The following is a 12,369-nucleotide window of genomic DNA, read 5'->3' on the forward strand; positions in this document are numbered from 1 at the left end:
TTCCAATTGAATGAGCCCCTTTTGAAGTTTCTACGATGATCCCTTCCATATGAAGTGCCCAGCTCTAAAGGAAAAAAATAAAAATAAATAGTACATTATGCCAACATCGTTCTTATATGACCTCAGGGCATAACTTAAAACCCTTGCTCCAATGGTTGTGGGGGAGTTTACTCCTCAAAAATATATTTTTTATCTGGAAATCATACTACGCTGAATTAAATGGCTATCTCAAAATTTTGATTGGATGTGTTTGGGGAAATGAGGGGCGTGGGGGGGGGGTAGTCAATATCCAATAACTTTCAACTATTAAAAAAGGCACAAGGCCTTTCAATTTCCAATTGAATGTGCCTTTTTGAAGTTTCTAAGACAACCCTTTCAATAAAAACTTTATATGCCTCTGGGGCATAATTTGCAACCCTTGCCCTGAGGGCTGTGGGGGGAGGGGGAGGGGTTGTCATCCTTAAAGACCTAATTTCCAAAAACTTTCAACTACGTTGAATAAAATGGCTATCTAAAAATTTTGATTGGATGTGTTTGGGGAAAAGGTGGGCGTGAGAGAGGGGGTTAGTTGCCCTAAAATCACTTTCGACTATTAAAAAGGGTACTAGTCATTTGAATTTCAAATCGAGTGAGCCCTTTTCAAAGTTTCTACGACAAGGATTTCAATAAAAAACCTTATATGCCCCTAGGGCATAACTTATAATCCTTGCCCTGAGGGTTGTGGGGGAGAGTCCTCCTGAAAAATATGTTTTCTATCTGGAAATCAACTCCCCTGAACAAAAAGTCTATCTCAAAATTTTTATTGGATGTGTTTGGGGGATTGATGGGTGTGAGGGAGGGGCTAGTTGACCTCCAATCTTTTTCGACTATTAAAAAGGGCACTAGCCCTTTGAACTTCCAGTCGAATGAGCTTTTATTGAACTTTCTACGACAACGACTTCTTTAAAAACCTTATATACCCCGAGGGCATAACCTAAAACCCTTGCCCTGAGGGATGCGGGGGAGTGTCCTCCTCAAAAACACATTTTCTATCTGGAAATCAACTACGCTGAACAAAATAGCTATCTCAAAATTTTGATTGGATGTGTTTGGGGGAATGATAAGCGTGGAGGGGGGGGGGCTAGTTGCGCTCCAATCACTTTTGACTATTAAAAAGGGTACTAACCCTTTGAATTTCTCATCGAATGAGCCTGGTTTGAAGTTTCTACGACAACGCTCTCTATACAAACCTTAAATCCCCCCAGGTCTTAACTTAAACCCCTTGCCCTGAGGGTTGTGGAGGAGTGTCCTCCTCAAAAACATTTTCTATCTGGAAATCAGCTACACTGAACCAAATGACTATCTCACAATTTTGATTGGATGTGTTTGGGGGAATGATGGGCGTGGGGGGGCTTGTTGCCCTCCAATCACTTTCGATTATTATAAAGGTTACTAGCCCTTTTGAATTTCCCATCGAGTGAGCCTGTTTTAAAGTTTCTACAACAACGCCTTCTATAAAAACCTTATATGCCCCCTGGGCACAACTTAAAACACTTGCCCTGAGGGCTGTGGGGGAGTGTCCTCCTCAAAAACAGTTTTTCTATCTGGAAATCAACCACGCTGAACAAAATGTCTATCTAAAATTTTTGATTGGATGTGTTTGGGGGAATGATGGGCGTGGGGGGGGGGGGGTTAGTTGTCATCCAATCACTTTCGACTATTAAATAGGGTACTGGACCTTCTAATTTCGAATCGAATGAGCCTGTTTTGAAGTTTCTACGACAACGGCTTCTATAAAAACCTTATATGCCCCTAGGGTATAACATAAAACCTTGACCCTGAGGGTTTTGGGGGAGTATCTTCCTCAAAAACATATTTTCTTTCTGGAAATCAACTTCGCTGAAAAAAAGACTATCTCTAAATTTTGATTGAATGTGTTTGGGGGAATGATGGACGTGCGGGGGGCTAGTAGCCATCCAATCACTTTCGACTATTAAAAAGGGCACTAGAACTCTCAATTCCAATTGAATGAGCCCCTTTTGAAGTTTCTACGACGAACCCTTCCATATGACGTGCCCAGCTCTAAAGGAAATCAATAAAAATAAATAGTACATTGTGCCAACATATTTCTTATATGGCCTCAGGGCATAACTTAAAACCCTTGCTCCAAGGGTTGCGGGGGAGTGTCCTCCTCAAAAATGTACTTTTTATCTGGAAAAAAACTACGCTGAACAAAATAGCTATCTCAAAATTTTGATTGGATGTGTTTGGGGAATGATGGGCGTGGAGGGGGGGGGGGCTAGTAGCCCTCCAATCACTTTTGACTATTAAAAAGGGTGCTAAACCTTTGAGTTTCCAATCGAATGAGCCTGTTTTAAAGTTTCTACGACAACGCTCTCGATAAAAACCTTAAATCCCCCCAGGTTATAGCTTAAAAACCTTGCCCTGAGGGTTGTGGGGGAGTTTCCTCCTCAGAAACATTTTTTCTATTTGGAAATCAGCTACGCTGAACCGAATGACTATTTCACAATTTTGATTGGATGTGTTTGGGGGGATGATGGGCGTGGGGGGGGGGCTAGTTGCCCTCCAACCACTTTCGACTATTAAAAAAGTTACTAGTCCCTTTGAATTTCCCATCGAGTGAGCCTGTTTTGAAGTCTCTACAACAACGCCTTCTATAAAAACTTTATATGCCCCCTGGGCATAACTTAAAACCCTTATCCTGAGGGTTGTGGGGGAGTGTCCTACTCAAAAAACATATTTTTATCTGGAAATCAACTACGCTGAACAAAATGGCTATCTCAAAATTTTCATTGGATGTGTTTGAGGGAATCATGGGAATGAGGGAGGGGGGGGGGGGGCTAGTTGCCCAACAATCAATTCCGATTATTAAAAAAGTTACTAGCCCCTTTGATTTTCTAATCAAATGAGCCTGTTTTGAAGTTTCTACGACAACGCCTCCTATAAAAACCTTATATGCCACCAGGCCATAACTTAAAACCCTTGCCCTGAGGTTTGTGGGGGAGTGTCATCCTAAATAACATATTTTCTATCCGGAAATCAACTACGCTGAACAAAATGGTTATCTCAAAATTTTGATTGGATGTGTTTGGGGGAGTGATGGGCGTTGGGGGGGGGGGGCTAATTGCCCTCCAATTACTTTCTACTATGAAAAAGGCCACTATAACTCTCAATTTCCAATTCAATGAGCCCTTTTTGAAGTTTCTATGACGACCCCTTCCATATGAAGTGCCCAGCTCTAAAGAAAAAATAAATAAATAGTACATTGTACCAACATCGTTCTTATATGCCCTCAGGGCATAACTTAAAACCCTTGCCCTGAGGGTTGTGGGGGAGTGTCCTCCTCAATAACATATTTTCTATCTGGAAATCAACTACGCTGAACAAAATGGCTATCTCAAAATTTTGATTGGATGTGTTTGGGGGAATGATGGGCGTAGGGGGGGGGGCTAGTTGCCCTCCAATCACTGTCGACTATTAAAAAGGGCACTAGAACCCTCAATTTCCAATCGAATGAGCACTTTTTGAAGTTTTCTACGACGACCACTTCTATATGAAGTGCCCAGCTCTAAAGGAAAAAAATAATAGATAGTACATTGTGCCAACATCGTTCTTATATGCCCTCGGAGCATAACTTAAAACCCTTGCCCCAAGGGTTTTGGGGGAGTTTCCTCCTCAAAAACATATTTTCTATCTGGAAATCAACTACGCTGAATAAAATGGCTATTTCAAAATTTTGATTAGATGTGTTTGGGGAAATGCGGGGCGTAGGGGGGGGCGTAGTCACTAGCCAATAACGGTAAACTATGAAAAAAGGCACGATGCCTTTCAATTTACAATTGAATGAGCCATTTTTAAGTTTTTACGAAAACCCTGTCGAAAAAAACTGTATAGGCACCCCGGTCACAAGTTAAACCCCGGGCACTGCGGGCTGTGGGGGGGAGGAGGGGTAGTCAGCCTTAAAAACCTAATTTTCCAAACTTTCATCTACGTTCAATAGAATTGCTCTCTAAAAATGTTGATTGGATGTGTTTGGAGAAAAGGTGGGCGTGAGAGGGAGGGGGGGGGTTAATTGCCCTCAAATCGCTTTCGACTATTAAAAAGGGTACGAGTCCTTTGAATTTCAAATCGAGTGAGCCCTTTTCAAAGTTTCTACGACAAGGATTTCAATAAAAACCTTATAAGCCCCGAGGGCATAACTTATAATCCTTGCCCTGTGGGTTGTGGGGGAGAGTCCTCCTGCAAAATATGTGTTCTATCTGGAAATCAACTCCCCTGAACAAAATGGCTATCTCAAAATTTTTATTGGATGTGTTTGGGGGACTGATGGGGGGGGGGGGGGGGCTAGTTGACCTCCAATCACTTCCGACTATTAACAAGGGCACTAGCCCTTTGAATTTCCAGTCGAATGAGCTTTTATTGAAGTTTCTACGACAACGGTTTCTTTAAAAACCTTATATATCCCCAGGGCATAACCTAAAACCCTTGCCATGAGGGATGCGGGGGAGTGTCCCTCTCAAAAACACATTTTCTTTCTGGAAATCAACTACGCTGAACAAAATAGCTATCTCAAAATTTTAATTGGATGTGTTCGAGGGAATGATGGGCGTGGGGGGGGGGGGGGTTTTGTTACCCTCCAATCACTTTTTACTATTGAAAAGGGTACTAGCCCTTTGAATTTCCAATCGAATCAGCCTGTTTTGAAGTTTCTGCGGCAACACTCTCTATACGAACCTTAAATCCCCCCAGGCCTTAGCTTAAAAACCTTGCCCTGAGGGTTGAGGGTTGTGAGGCTGAGGGTTATATATAGTTTTTTTTTCTGCTTTCGCAACTACGAATAATACATTTTCAAACCATTTCTCAATGATTGACGCATACCACAGTTTATATAATTATCCAGTATGATCATTCCCTATCTCACCCATTATAAAAACCCGGACCGGGGTGCGAGTGCTCCGGAGAACGTTTTTGCAGATAGAAACAGTAAGCTTACTAGATAATTATATAAACTGTGACGCATACACACTAACCCGCTAATGCATGAATAAGTGTGAGGAGCTTTTATTTCGCACCGAGAATGAAGAGCCAGAAGTCATCTGTGGTAAACTAACTGCCTAATTATATATAAAGTGATTTCCAGATAGAAAATATATTTTTGACAAGGGCACTTCCCCACAACTCTCAGGGCAAGGGTTTTAAATTATGCCCTGGGTGCATATAAGGTTTTTATAGAAGGTGTTGTCGTAAAAACTTCAAAAAAGGCTAATTCGATTAGAAATTCAAAGGCTAGTGCCCTTTGTAATAGGCGAAAGTGATTAGTAATATTTTTTGTTGTTGTTGCTGTTTAGACCAGGGCACTTTGTATAGAAGGAGTTGTCGTGGGAACTTCAAAAGGGACTCATTCAGTTGAAAATAGAAAGGGATGATAACCTTTTTAATGGTCGAAAGTGATTGGAGGGCAACTAATCCCCCTTCCACTACCACCCACCCAATTTACCACAATGTTTAAAAAATAAATGTTTCATTAAGATTAAAAAAAAAATCACAGTGATACATCTAAGTGCCAATAAGGCATATCATAAATATACCAATAACGACGGAGGGTATTATGTTCAAACTTTCGAGGCTACTTCTGCTCTTAAAATTTAATCAAATGAAAATAGCATAAGTGTATCCAAGCTACCAAAGAAAGTAAACAGATTTTTTTTGCAAATGGTATCAAGTTTTCCATTTCAGGTCAACTAGAGTAGGTATGAAACTAAGTTAAATAGTACTATTTAAGTCCAGATTTTTAAAATGGTGTAGGTTATTTAAAATGGCTGAAAATTTTTCTCCAGCACACCAATAGCAGGCCAAACTAAAAAGTATAAAAAAACTAAAAAGTTTAAATTGTTATTTTCTTTTTCCCTTTAAAAGACTATGTAAATATAAAACGACCAGAAATTAATTAAAAAGAACTTTTTCCACAAAATAAGTTTTTCAAAGAAAAGTAAAGAGCTCCATTAAACAAAAAATGAGCAAAAAAAAATCAAATAATCTACCAAGCGTGAAACAACCACAGTCAGCATCGATAACTAAATGAAACACTAAACGAACAGAAATTACAGTAAATAACCGAGTCAAACTCAAAACGAGCAAAAATTAACATAAGTTGGGCACAAAACCCCTATACCTTCCTAAGGCCAGAACAAAATATGCACTTTACTAAAAAAATACAAATGAATCCGCATTGTCAGTTTAATATACATGTACTGATATTTAGTAATCAAAATTTTAAAATTATTTGATTTATTAAAGTTATAAAAGTAAAAAAATTTTGTTAAGTTTATTTTGTAAGTAGAATTGTAAAGTTTATTTTGTTTGTAGAAGGATTGTCGTACATCAACTTCCTCTTTTGACAGTTCTTGTTTTTTTTTTTTTTAAATTTTTATTTTCAGAATTTTAATTTTAATAATAATTTCATCATTTTTTACCTCTTCTTCAGTGAGTTTGAATTTGTGAAAAGGTTTCTACCTTCAAATAAGGAGATGGAATTTCCCCTATATTGGGTCAAAAACTCCTTAAGTAAAACTTGAGGTCAAATGTACCTCCAAACGGAAGGTGAGGAAAGAGGATAGCCCTACGTGCCTGAAAACAGGATAACCCCACGCAAATTGCAAACTAAAAATTTCCGATAAATTTTTATTTCTATAATTATCGCAGATATTTCAAAAGGTATATATTTCAAAAGGTATATAAAGGTAATTGTCCAGCCTATTAATCCCAGTGAATGAGCTTCCTAAACATTGACGTAAATAGGCTTCCTTTTTGAGAGCGTCAGACATCTCACAGTTAGGGAGAATTTTCTTACAGCTAGTATATGATCAAAATGCACATTTGTGCGTATCACTTATCGTTTTCAATATTTCAAAGTTTATGCTTTAGGACACGACCCCCACCCCCTTATCTGAGTTCTTTCTTAGTTAATATTACACCCTTGACGCCTAACTAAAAAGGTGGCGTGCAAAATTTTTATTATGAAATTCAACAAATTCGATATATTATAGACATAGCTAATCCCACAAAGGGTACTATGATGAGTTCTATGAAGTTGCTAGAAAAACATCCAGGTATATATTTGACGTGTTTCTATACTATAAGGAAATTACAAATGATAATTCGAAAATAATAAAAAGGGAAAGATATCCTTCAGGACCATTGACGGCGCACATGATGTTGAACCAACACTTGTGTCTTTTTACAGAGAAAATATCAGACCTGTCGCCCAACTGTTGCAGCGGGAATGCAGCCCCAGGCCCTGTATCGCCAAGTGGTGCACAAATCCACTGTGCTACCACAGGGTTCAGAGTAATGACATAACGAGAATTTGAATCTGGTTTACCATGGTTAGAGCGTGCGGTCGTAACCACTTGTCTATATAACTAACTCGATAAATTTTACCAAAAAATAATATTAGTGGATTTGGGAAAGAAGGAAGAGGAAAAAAGTATTAACACAGTCATGGTACAGACGAACTTCGCAAAGAAAAAATATCATTTGATTAATTTTCACATCAAGAAAAAGGAGACAAAGAATAGCACTAGCTTTTATCAGACTGCAAAACCCTTCGCATTTCTAAATTTACTATTAATTTAGGTTATTAGTAATTGGGTAAATCTTATAATACCAGAAATTATGATAATAATTTATGAATATAAAAACAAATGAAAAAAGAGCAAATATACAGTCATGTTGCAAAAGAAATTCGCGATCGATTTTTTTTTTTTTTATTCACTTAAATACAAAGAAAAGGGAAAAAAGAATATCATTATCTTTTATGAAACCAAAAAACTCCCTTTACTTCTAAATTCGTTGGTAATTTTGGTTACTAGTAACTTTATTATAACTGGTAACTGTATTATAACTCTTCTATGGAAAGAAGGTGAGTAAAGTAATAGAAAAATTTGACATTCTGATTCCTTACGATAGTCGAGTGGCTGAGAGCGTGTGCACTGATCGAAAGTGGTCAGGTTCAAACCCTCCTATCGTAAGGAAATTCTGATGTATATTTCTCAAGTCCAATTTTTTAACTTTTCGAATTAAGTATGGGCACTGTTTCTGTTCTGTTATCAAAGTACCTATTTCTGTTCTGTTCATGCAGAAAACAGAACAGAAATAGATGACCTTTTTTTGTTTTCCTGTTCTATTTCTGTTTTTATAACAGTTATTTTGTCCTATTTCTGTTTTTATCTGACTCGTTTTTCTTCTGTTCCCGATTTTATTTTAGTGTACGAGAATGAAATATTCGGGAATTTCTACTACTGCTACTACTACTAACAATTCACCGCAGCACCAAGCCGAGAATGAGTTACTCGGAAATTTCAGACTTACAAAATATTGTTTCAAATCGTAAAGAAGTGCGGTTATAAGTTTATATTGTAAATAATCTTGGTCTTCTTCTTTTATTAATTTTCTTAAATACATCAGCACAAATTTATGTGAATTCTGGAGGGGGGGGGATCGCATAATCTTATATTTACGCCTTTGAAACAGTGGTAAAAATACGCCCACACGTATTTTTAAAGTAAAAGTTTGAAGTATTAACAATGTCAAACTTGTATACCATTTACTTGTATACCATCGGATCGGTTTATCCAAACAAATCCGATAAAAATTATGAGATAGACATTTTGTTAAAAATAGTTCAACCATAAGATAATAAAAACTCCGGGGTCGACACCCCCCCCCCCCAGGACCCAGGGGAAGGCGTTGTAAGTTAAGCCCTGGGGGCCTATATGGTTCTTATAGAAGAGATGGTGGTGTAAACTTCAGAGAGGGCTCATTTGATTGGAAATTGAAATTTCTAGTTACCTTTTTATGAGTCAAAAGGGATTGGAAGGCATCCACCCCCCCCCCTTCCCCCATTCATCAGATAACAAAAACTTTGGGGTCAACATACCCCCCCCCCCCAGAGCCCGGAGGAAGGGTTGTAACTTACGCCCTGGGGGCATACAACGAATTATATTACAAGTATTTTCTTTTGTACTTATTCCAACATTGAAAACATTTAATTTAAAAAACTTTACGAAAAAGTAAATTTAGTAAATTTGCATCCCCCTCATAATTCTTTAAAATTCCAACTTAGTAGGCTACCCTAGGCCAGGCCTTCCTAAACTATGGGTCGCGACCCCAAATGTGGTCGCGTAGCAAAATCATGGGGTCGCAAGAGATTTTGAAGTCAAATATTTAAATATTAAAGTCAAATATTTATAACATACGACAGGAAAAGACATATATTGTTAACTTGATAAATTTTTAAAGAGTGAAGGTCTAAAATGGAAAATTGCTGTGGAAGATGCACAGATGGTGCAAGAGCGATGAAGGGCAAAAACATTGGTTGTAAATCATTTTTTTAAGCTACTCATTATGACCATATAACTTTTACTCACTGCCTTATTCACCGAGAGGCCCTTGCAGCAAAAAAAATTAGCACCATAATTGAAAGATGGGCTTCGGAATGCCGTAAAGATTATAAATTTGATTAAGAGACACGCCCTTAACAGTGACTTATTTTCAAATCTTTGTAAGGATATAGATTCCGTCTATACAGCTTTATTATTAGATTATTATTACAATTACAATGAGAAATCATTGTAAAACTTTTATTGCAAAATTTATTGTAGATTACTTAAAAGCGCTAGAAACCTAGTTCCGTACATATTTTATATTAAATATTATTTCAAAAAAGGTAGCTTGGATTCAAAATCCAATTTGTATTGGTTTAACTGAGATTGATCACATGCCACTTAAAGCTCAACAGGAATTTGCTTGGCTTTCGAGAGATTTAAACTTAAAACTAGAATTTCCAAACAAAATGAACTGTTTAAAAAAAAATGAACTGTCGGTAAATGTTCGTAATCCATTAGATATTTATATATATATATATATATATATATATATATATATATATATATATATATATATATATATATATATATATATATATATATATATATATATATATATATATATATATATATATATATATATATATATATATATATATATATATATATATATATATATATATATATATATATAAATATATGTGCCTTAGTAGTATGTGCTTTTCCATAATACATGGCACTATACACGTTTGCTAGGGAGTCCAAAGTCCCTGAGCCTTGAAGTCAAGGTCACGGGGGAAAACCCAGAAATGTTTTTGTCAACAGAGACCTTGGGAAAAACCCTAGTTACATAACATGTTTTTGGGAACAATTTTGGGAAAACCTAATTAGTTTCTCACCAGGGGAAGACCTTGGGGAAAAATATACCTTCAATATGGGGTAACCACTGAAATACTAGGTAACATGGGGAAAACCCAATTACATAAATTGTTTGCTGGTTTTGGGAAAATCCAATTCACTTGGGCAATAGGTATTGTGATTGTTTGATTTTTTCTTGATATGAAATCGGGACTTTGGGGGGAAAACGCATGACCTTCTGAAACGTACATATAAGGTAAGAAATCAATGATAATATTATCATTAGTTTGACAATATATATATATATATATATATATATATATATATATATATATATATATATATATATATATATATATATATATATATATATATATATATATATATATATATATATATATATATATATATATATATATATATATATATATATATATATATATATATATATATATATATATATATATATATATATATATATATATATATATATATATATATATATATATATATATATATATATATATATATATATATATATATGTACTTCTTACTATTTTCGTAATAAATTGTTTCAAGTATATATTAGAATGAACATCAAATCCCATTTCATGTCTTCACTTTTAAGCAACATTTCTTCAATAAAATTCCATTATAATATATATATATATATATATATATATATATATATATATATATATATATATATATATATATATATATATATATATATATATATATATATATATATATATATATATATATATATATATATATATATATATATATATATATATATATATATATATATATATATATATATATATATATATATATATATATATATATATATATATATATATATATATATATATATATATATATATATATATATATATATATATATATATAACATGGTAAGAAGTACATATATATATATATATATATATATATATATATATATATATATATATATATATATATATATATATATATATATATATATATATATATATATATATATATATATATATATATATATATATATATATATATATATATATATATGTACTTCTTACCAGTAATAAATTGTTTCAAGTATATATTAGAATGAACATCAAATCCCATTTCATGTCTTCACTTTTAAGCAACATTTCTTCAATAAAATTCCATTATAACATGCTAACACTATAATAATACTAAACGTTGTACATTGAGAAATTTAGTGGCTCAGAGCATCAAAACGAACGCAAAACGTTTCGAAGGCTATGGGCGTTCAAAGATTTACTTTCACTTGAGACCAATACAATATGGCGTATTTTACACTAATGAAAAGAAATGATATTTTTTTAAGACGAGGGGAGGGAAGGATTGAAAAGAAATGGTCAAGTATTTTTTTAAGAAAAGTAGTTATTTTATTTCATTGAGTTTAATATTAGAAATAGAATTATAGTCATTTGAGCTAAAACTTAAAGCATATCAATGAGCTTTTTTGAAGTAGTATGAAAATACTAGTTCTCGTTATTTGAAGTCAAATTTATACCACGTCAATGATTTTTCTTTCTGAAGAGCCCTGTTCGTTCTGTTTGAAGACTTTTTTTACAGACCAATGTAAATTTATTAAGAACCACCGAGGTCAATAAAACATAGAAAATTAATCATATATTATTAACAGAGAAGAAAGTGAGTGAATTTTGTACTAGGGGAGGGAAGGTGAATTCAGAAAATTTCCCGGTCTAAAATACCTTCAAGGTTTCTCTTTTTTTTAATTTCATTTAAATAACATGGAATCAAACTCTAAATAGGAACCATGCAGATTTAAAATGGACTTGATATTTCGAAGAGGCAAGACAAATATTTCCTTTGGCTTTTTGTGTCTTACTCTGCAATAATAAATGAGTCTGAAGCCCCCCTCCCCCCGAAAACTGTGTAAAATATAAATTTTATTTATTATGAAGCAGAATTTGACTTTGTCAATCCTATTTATTTAGATATCCAAATAGAAGGTTTTACAAAAAATAGGATCCAATTCCACTTTCTAGGACCATAATGAGAGAAAGGTTGAGATGGCTAGGGTGCATTCTTCAGGCGAAGAATGTCGAATTACCAATGCATTCTGTCACCC

The 12,369-nt window shown here is 34.5% G+C and overlaps 1 protein-coding gene across 1 annotated transcript in view; it reads right to left on the reverse strand.

The window, feature by feature from the left end:
- Positions 1-11,401, reverse strand: part of LOC148947096 (ATP-dependent chromatin remodeler CHD9-like) — a 47,223-nt gene extending 35,822 nt beyond the window's left edge. Inside the window, exon 1 of the mRNA XM_089097260.1 lies at positions 11,324-11,401. The gene's annotated coding sequence lies outside the window, so the exon portion shown is untranslated. The remainder of the gene's footprint in view (positions 1-11,323) is intronic.
- Positions 11,402-12,369: the final 968 nt, after the last annotated feature.

The sequence above is a fragment of the Artemia sp. Qi Xiang Cuo genome, chromosome 11 (assembly GCF_049724085.1).
Source record: "Artemia sp. Qi Xiang Cuo chromosome 11, ASM4972408v1, whole genome shotgun sequence".
NCBI lineage: Eukaryota > Metazoa > Arthropoda > Branchiopoda > Anostraca > Artemiidae > Artemia > Artemia sp. Qi Xiang Cuo.